Genomic DNA, 8,102 nt, shown 5'->3' with positions numbered 1-8,102 from the left:
AGCTCTTCCAGGGTATGAAACATGTCTTATAATCTGTGGAAGAGAGGAGGGACAGTGGGAGAGAAGGAGAGAAATTCCAACAGAGAACTCCTTATTAGGGAAATTTATCTGCAGCATAGATATTACTCATGAAAGAGAACACCTAGTTTATTCACTTAATAACCCTTCCTGGGTACTACACACTGAAATATCCTTTATCCTGATTAAGATACACAACAAAGTAGCTTACATACTGGGCCCTCCAGCAAAACTACAGAAAGACATTCATTGGCCCGTGGTCACTACACAGTAGATGGCCTCATCTGGGTCACCTCCTGGTAAGAGTGTTATAGGTCAGAGCCCTGGGAGTGCATATGGATTTTCTACAAAGGCTTTGACTTAGCACTCTGGAGTTATTGTTAAAGACAGGGTGGACCCACTGAGGCCTTTAGTACGATACAGCTTATCTATAGCTGATCACACCTCCTAACCAATGAATATCAATAGTTTGAAAGAGGAGACACAGAATTAGGTAAGTGTTGAGTTGTAGGATTCTGATTTCATCCCTGTAATGTTTAATTCATTTGAATTCTTCCTCTTTCTCCCTCCTCCCTCTTTTTCTCCTTCTCTTCCTCTCTCCCTTTCTTTCTCCCTCTATCCCTCTTCCTTCCTTTCCCTCTTTTAATCCAATGACTAGGATAGTGATTATGTAGGTTGAAAGTTGATCTACAGGGGCTTGTAAGTTTTCTTCCAAACTGAACATTCTGAGGCTCTAGAAAACAAACCCACAGTAGGATGTTCTCCCTTGCCATGTAGAAACTGTGTCTGTGGTATTGTTGCTCCCTGTGCTTTGAATCTTGTTAATTTGACAGAGACTACACCTTTGCGAGCTGGAAGCTTTCTCTGAGGTTTCCCTTCAGGTCTTCTGTTTCTACCTTGTTGTGCTTGTACAAATTGTGGAATCTAAGTTATTCTGTCAAGTTCAGATAATGAATGCAAAATAGTAATTATTAACAGCGATGATGATAAACATTTGCATGCCGTGCCTTTCATTTCTAAATGGCTTTAAGGAGACCAAACACATCTGTTAATATTAGTCATTCTGCCTGTGGATTCCTTATCTTGGGTCAGAGGGTTTCCCTTGGACTCTGTTCTAGCTGTGTGGAAAGATTCATTTCAGTAGCTATTGAATTTTTTCCCCTATGAGGCATAGTCCTAAACTTTTAAATCATTTCTCATGGGTTCCCTCTGTTCTCTTGGTGCTAGCTGCGCAACCATTTCTCTTCTCATTGCATTTAAAATGACTTTATCCTGTAACTGTGGCTAGATAAGAAACTACTATTACTAAGTTCTTTCCTAGGAGGGAGAAACTGAATTTTCTCTGGAGGTTCAGAACAGATCTGCAAATAAAACCCTGAGCTTCTTAGTGGCACCCTGCCAGGTAATTCAGCAGATTGAACACCTACTTCCTGAAGGTGGTAGGCGGACAAGGGTAGCTAACATTTCTTCTCAGCTTGTCTAGATGCAAATGTTCAGGTATAGGTTGTCCCACGTACACACCTCTGTTGGGGTCACTACCTGAGTATTCTGAGTGGATGTGTGTATAGTTCTTTCTGTGTGCAGGACTTGGCTGTAGGGATCAGGTCTTTTGTTTCTTTCTGATTAGTGCCGGGCATTTAAATGGTGCTCAAGAATTGTTTGTTAAATTGAAATACTCTTTATTCTAATCTCAGATGGAACCAAATTTCCTTCATTATAATCCCCAACCAAAATCAAAAGAATTGTTTTCCATGTATAGATTTAAACTAAAATCATATTAAATTAATTAGGGAGCATAGTCTGATTTAGCACATGGTTTAATGATCTAAGGATTTATTTGCTTATTTATTTCAGAGACAGGGTTTCACTCTGTCACCCAGGCTGGAGTGCAGTGGTGTGAACATTGCTCACTGTAACTTCAAACTCCTGGGCTCAAGCGATCCGCCTGCCTCAGCCTCCTGAGTATGTGGTACCACAGGTGTGTACCACCATACCCTGGCTGACTTTTTTAGTTTTTTTTTTTTAGAGATGGGATCTCACTATGTTGTCCAGGCTGGTCTCAAACGCTCAAGTGGTCCTCCTGCCTCAGCCTCCCAAATTGCTGGGATTATAAGTGTGAACCACTGCACTCAGCCCTAAGGATTTATTTTTTAATAAGCACCGCAGTTTGAGTGTTGTCAGGGGTGTATGACCCTGCCCTCTTCCCCATCCTCGTCCCATGCATTCTTCCGTGGCTCTCGTTGGGTCCCTGGAACAGCCCATGCTGTTCTCTGTGTCTCCAATGCTCTTCCTCACCCTCCATCTTGTGGTGCCTCCTTATCCCTATGTCCCTCAGGCCTCCTCTCAGCTCTTACTTCCCAGGAAGCCACAGGCCCCTGTCCACCTAGCCTTGCTCAGTCTCCTTTGGCTGAGGGCTCTGAGGCGCCTGTCCTTTGGAGCCCTGATCACTGTTGTAAGTGGATGGTCCTTCACTCCCGAGCGACTTTCTTCCTCTCTGTTCTGTAAACTTCCTGAGGCCAGGGGCTGTGCCTGTTTCTGTTGACTTTTGCATTTCCAGCCTTTGCAAAGCGGCTGGGACATAACAAGCACCAGTGGCCGTGCCAAGGAATGCTTGGGGTTGGAGCCCCCCGATAATGTCCATCATTCCACACAAAATCGTTCTATTCTAGCACATGGACAACTGCTATTTTCTCACTCTTATGTAAAACGTGAATGTAAAGTCCACAAGGGCAGCACTCGTTGTCTGTCTGCTTATGTATATTGAGCATTTAGAAGAGCATCTACTACCTAGCAGGCAGTCTGAAATATTTGTTGAATTAATAAGGGCATCTTGAGAAATCTTTCCTTTCATTGATCTGTAAAATTCAGTTGTACATGCTCTGCAAACCCAGTTTCAAGGCAAATTCCCTCCCTCCTTTCCCCAGCTCCCCACCTTCTAACTAGAGTGCACTTTCAAGCCCGTTGCTTTAGCAACGCTGGTGCTGCCCACTGTACGTTCTCAACGCATATTTTATGAGAGCTCAGAGCTGGAAGATTTCAAGGAAGTTTCCCAACAGTACACACCTAGCAAAAGTGTGGTCTAACTAAAGGTGGGGAGGGCTGGGGGTGGAATAGATTTCCCAAGGTATCCCTTCTTCCAACATCGTGCTAGGAATTGTTCATGAACACATAAGAAGTTTGCTTTGAGCAAGTACCCAGCAAGATTATCACCTGGAAAAAATGTTTTTCTTTAAAAAGCTTTCAAAAGCTCAACAGCTTTTTGAAAGGACATTTTTCAAAAGCCATTTTTTCCTTATAAATACTAGTTTATGTGCATGTATGAAGAAGAACGCTTCCACATGTGTGCATCCCCTCCCCTCCTCTGTTATTTTACAGGATTGGCACTTTCCACCCTCAAAGTTTCAGCTTACAGTTCAGCTTGTCAATGGCCTCATCAAACAAAGAAGGCAGCTTGCTGTCACCAGCAACCAACATCTGGTCTTAGATGTGGCTAGTGTGCCTGGTTGCTGTAACAGAGGGGATGTCATAATTAAACTGCAAGGCATGGTGAAGGGTGTGGCTGTCAAACATTACCACACTTCTAGGATAGAAAGCAAATGGTCTTGGATTCAGCAGCGACACGCAGGGGTACGGTTATTATACACTTCCTGAAATCGTCTCATTCCAAAACACATTTGGCTTTAGGGAAACACATTGGAGAACTGGAACACATTGGAAAGCTAGAAATAGGTCAAAGTGGTTGCAGAACAGCCTTTTCAGCATTGTGGTGGGGCTCCTGATGGCTTCCGCTGGTCACCCAATCAGAGAGCTTGTCTTTAGACTAATGCTATTCAGCTGGTTACCATGGCAATGATGGAGTACTAGTTGTCATGGCAATGAAATGGAAATTTGGGGGACCAGTTTCTTTAGAGGAAGTGGATTCATTAAGCCCTTTCTTTCTTTCCTTAAAACTTGACCATAATTGTGTAATACTTTCAAAGGGGGTCCATTTTTGTACTCTCTGCATACATTTCAGGATTTAGATAATCTTTTCTTATTCTTGGATCTCATGGCTTAAGTCTTCTCAACTCTGTGATTCAAGGAGACATCCCCCACCCCTACAGTCTTTTATGGCTCATATTAAAGAATGACACTGCTGAAGCTATGTTTCTTTTTATCCCCCTAAAATGTTTCTGCCAAATTTCCTTGGATTTTTCCGAAATTATTCTGGTGTGAAATTGAATAGGTCAGAATAAATATAATGAGCTAAATGATAAAGGAGAATTTTACCAATGCAATGCAGTTACCTATTCCTCCCTGATTCCTCCCTGATCTGTTTGTTAGAATTGCACTTTGAGGCAGATTTTTTTTTTTTTTTTAATTTTGAGACAGGGTCTCACTCTGTTGCCCTGGGTAGAGTGCAGTGGCATCATCATAGCAACATAGCTCACTGCAACCTCAAACTCCTGGGCTCAAGCGATCCTCCTGCCTCAGCCTCCCAGGTAGTTAGGACTATAGGTGCTTGCCACCACCCCTGGCTAATTTTTTCTATTTTGGGTAGAGATGGGTTCTTGCTCTTGCTCAGGCTGGGCTCAAACTCCTGACCTCAAATGATCCTCCAACCTTGGCCTCCCAAAGTGCTACGATTACAGGTGTACGCCACCGTGCCTGGCCAGGAGGATCCTTTTGAGAAGCAACAGAAGCCGGGCTCTTTTCCACTCCTGGTGCTGATGGAGGTTTCGTTCGTCTTTGCTTGGAGCCCCTGGGGTGGGATCATCAATGGAAAATGCACATTGTTCACATGTTACACGAACTTGACCTTTTTCTTGACTGCTTCCAAGGAGTTAATTCAGCTGCTCATTTTGGGGTTCTAGAAAATAATGGGTGATAATATGAACAGTTTGGCTAAATTTGGAGATCCTTAGAGAATTTAGAGGAAATATATTGGAACACATGTGAATTCATGGACCTCTCCATTTTTCTGAGATTACTTTTGGTGTGTTTTTTATTTATTTATTTTTTTTTTTTGAGACAGAGTCTCACTCTGTTGCCCAGGCTAGAGTGAGTGCCGTGGCATCAGCCTAGCTCACAGCAACCTCAAACTCCTGAGCTCAAGCGATCCTCCTGTCTCAGCCTCCCGAGTAGCTGGGACTACAGGCATGCGCCACCATGCCCGGCTAATTTTTTCTATATATATTTTTAGCTGTCCATATAATTTCTTTCTATTTTTAGTAGAGGTGGGGTCTCGCTCTTGCTCAGGCTGGTCTCGAACTCCTGAGCTCAAATGATCCGCCCACCTCGGCCTCCCAGAGTGCTAGGATTACAGGCGTGAGCCACCACGCCCGGCCTTACTTTTGGTGTGTTAACATGAACTCTGTGGAAAAGACCTGTTGGTGTATTTTTATAGTGAGAGTTTGCTACTATAGAAGTTTTACATGATATTTATGACAGTAATTCTGAGACTCTATTATGCAGGAAAATCCCCTAGGGATTTAGAGGGAACCTATAAGAACATTCCCTGTAATTTGTAAATCCATCCTCCACCATTATTGCAGATACTGTACATGAGAAATGTAGAGAGGCTCAGTAGATCTTGTTGTATTAAACACCTATATTTCAACTCAGGCACGATGACCCAAGGGGTTGCAAACCTTCATGAAGTAGAGGCTGGGCTTTTGTCTGAGATTCTCCTCCTTTCTGTTGCCTAATGCTTCCTTAGCATGTGTCCAGACTTGCTCTTCTAAAGAGCTTGTTTGGAGGCTCTAGCAGGGGAGCGCAGCTACTCGTATACCCTTGACCGAAGAACGGTCCTCCTCTATCAGGGAAGGTCATCCTCTTCCACTGAGCAGATTTGGGAGGGACGCACATGGAGCAGTGAGGGTAGAAGGGGACACCCGCCTAGCCAGCCAGATCAGCTGAATCAACCTTGGTGATCAATGGGGTGACAGATGTTGCAGCCAGATCGCCCTCACATCCCAAACTTCCTCTCCTTATAAGGGCACCAGTCAAATTGGGTTAGGGCACACCCTAACAGCATCATTTTAGCTTGATCACCTTTTTAAAGGCCTTATCTCCAAATACGGTCACATTGTCAGGTGCTAGGAGTTAGGCAGACACATTTCAGCCCGTAACAGCCTGTGATACCATGTGATTTTCATTATTAATTGTTTCTAGCAACTCCCTGGCTGGAAAGTAAAGAAATGGTGGCAAGCTTCGTGAAAGCACAGAGAAAGACTTTAGCATTTTCTGTACAGTACTAGGGTATAGAAGTAGGCAAGGGGGGTGGGAAGCAATCTTTTAATGTACCTGGGAGCATAGTTGGGTTTCCTTGGCCTAGTGAGGTGGACAACACTAGGAGGGATTTGTGAGAAGTAGGGTGTTATTAAATGAGACAGCGAGAGCAGATGGGAGAGAATGCAGCTTTTCAAGGCCTCTTGTTGGACTAAGAGTCCAGTTCCTCTAGCGGTTGTTACCAACTGAAGGCCAACATGCAGAATTAGAATAATTTGCAAATTTACATGAAAGTCTAGATTGCCAGGTTCTCTTAGAAGATCTGACAACAGAGCCCATATTCCCGAGCAGAAACAATTTCTTGCTCATCTCCTTGGTCTTTATTAGAATAGCTTCTTTCCTTTCAAAGAAGATATGGCAGTTGGGCTTCAGCCAAAAGAGGTGAAGCCAGTGATCACTGTGTGACTCCTTGCTGGAAGGTCCTGGCAGGAAGTGAAGAAGTGCTGATGAGGTGAGAACTGCTCATCTTGGTTGGGGTGGACTAGGTGTGTTGCAGGCTTGGTGTTCTAGTTAGGCTCTCTATTTCTTTCGTCCCTTCCTCCCTCCTTCCTCTCTTCTTTGCTTCCTTCTTTCCAAGTGGTAGTGTTGGGGGATGGTAGGTGCAGAATGCAGGATCTGGGCCCAGGGACAGTGAAAGAGGCGGTGATGGTGATGTCCTCTCCTAATCATTTCTGTGGCATAACCCTGAGGGAATTCCTACGTAGGTGACCTTCAAGCCTAATTCTCTGGCTTTCCTGGAGGTTCTATTAGGCTTTAAATAAATTCATCTTTTGCTTAAACTGTCCAGAGTCAGTTGCTTTTGCTTACAATCATGAACACTGATGTGCTTTGTGCTCTTATTGGTCACAGACAAGAAAAACCTTGAGGTGGTCACAGGTCCAGACAAATTGATATCCAAATTTCCAGAGAGAACCAGAGCCTATCATAGGGAGCCCCAGATGAGTCAGTTCCAAGATTCATTCCACAACTCCTCTTGGTGATAGCATCACTTCCTTGATTGAGAAGCTAGAGTTTTTCTTTTAGGTGAACAACTCTCTTCAGCAGCAAATTAACCCCTTTTCTTTTTGTTTTTTGCAAGTGGAACATGCTCACCAATTTCATACTAGCTATGATGGAGTTTCCAGCTATCAGCATCCAAAGTGTCTTATCAATAGTGTCTTTCTCTTTTTCTTTATGTAAATATGGAAGTGTCTACCAGAAAGAAGAAAGAATTTCTCATGTTCCATGCTTTTCTCTTGCAGAGAAAATTACAGCACTAACATTAGCTTTAATTAGAGTTAAATTATGACCCAAGCAGGAATAGCAGTCATTCTGAAAATCACAGACTTGGCAGAGATTTTTGGAAATCATTAATGCCATTCCCCTATCCCTGGATTTTTAAAAGTGGATTACGCAAGTAACATGAATGAAGGGGGATCCAAAAGAACCCTGGAAGTGGAGCAGGGAGTGGAGATTGCCAAGAAGGGCCCAGAGCCCTTTCTTAGATTGATTGAGCATCTGTCACTTCTCCAGAGTGAAGTTCTCTTTCTCTCCTCCACACATTAAAATAATGCTTTAATTTTTCTTTTATTGAAAACTTAGCAAATTTCTTGTCAATACTAAAAAACAAAACACACATGAGCAGAAAGGGGACATAAACAATCACCTGTAATCTCACCACCTGAAGATAATTGCTGCTGATAACTTGGTGTCTGTATTAATCTGAACTCTCGCTGGTGTCAGAAACCCAACTCAAACTACCTTGAGTTTTTAAAAAAAGGAAATGTGTTGCATATAAAACCGCAAAGTCCAGGATTATATCAAGTTTTAGGCTC

This window comes from Eulemur rufifrons, chromosome 16 (genome assembly GCF_041146395.1).
Source record: "Eulemur rufifrons isolate Redbay chromosome 16, OSU_ERuf_1, whole genome shotgun sequence".
In the NCBI taxonomy this organism is placed as follows: Eukaryota; Metazoa; Chordata; class Mammalia; order Primates; family Lemuridae; genus Eulemur; species Eulemur rufifrons.
Note: the sequence above shows the minus strand (reverse complement) of the source record.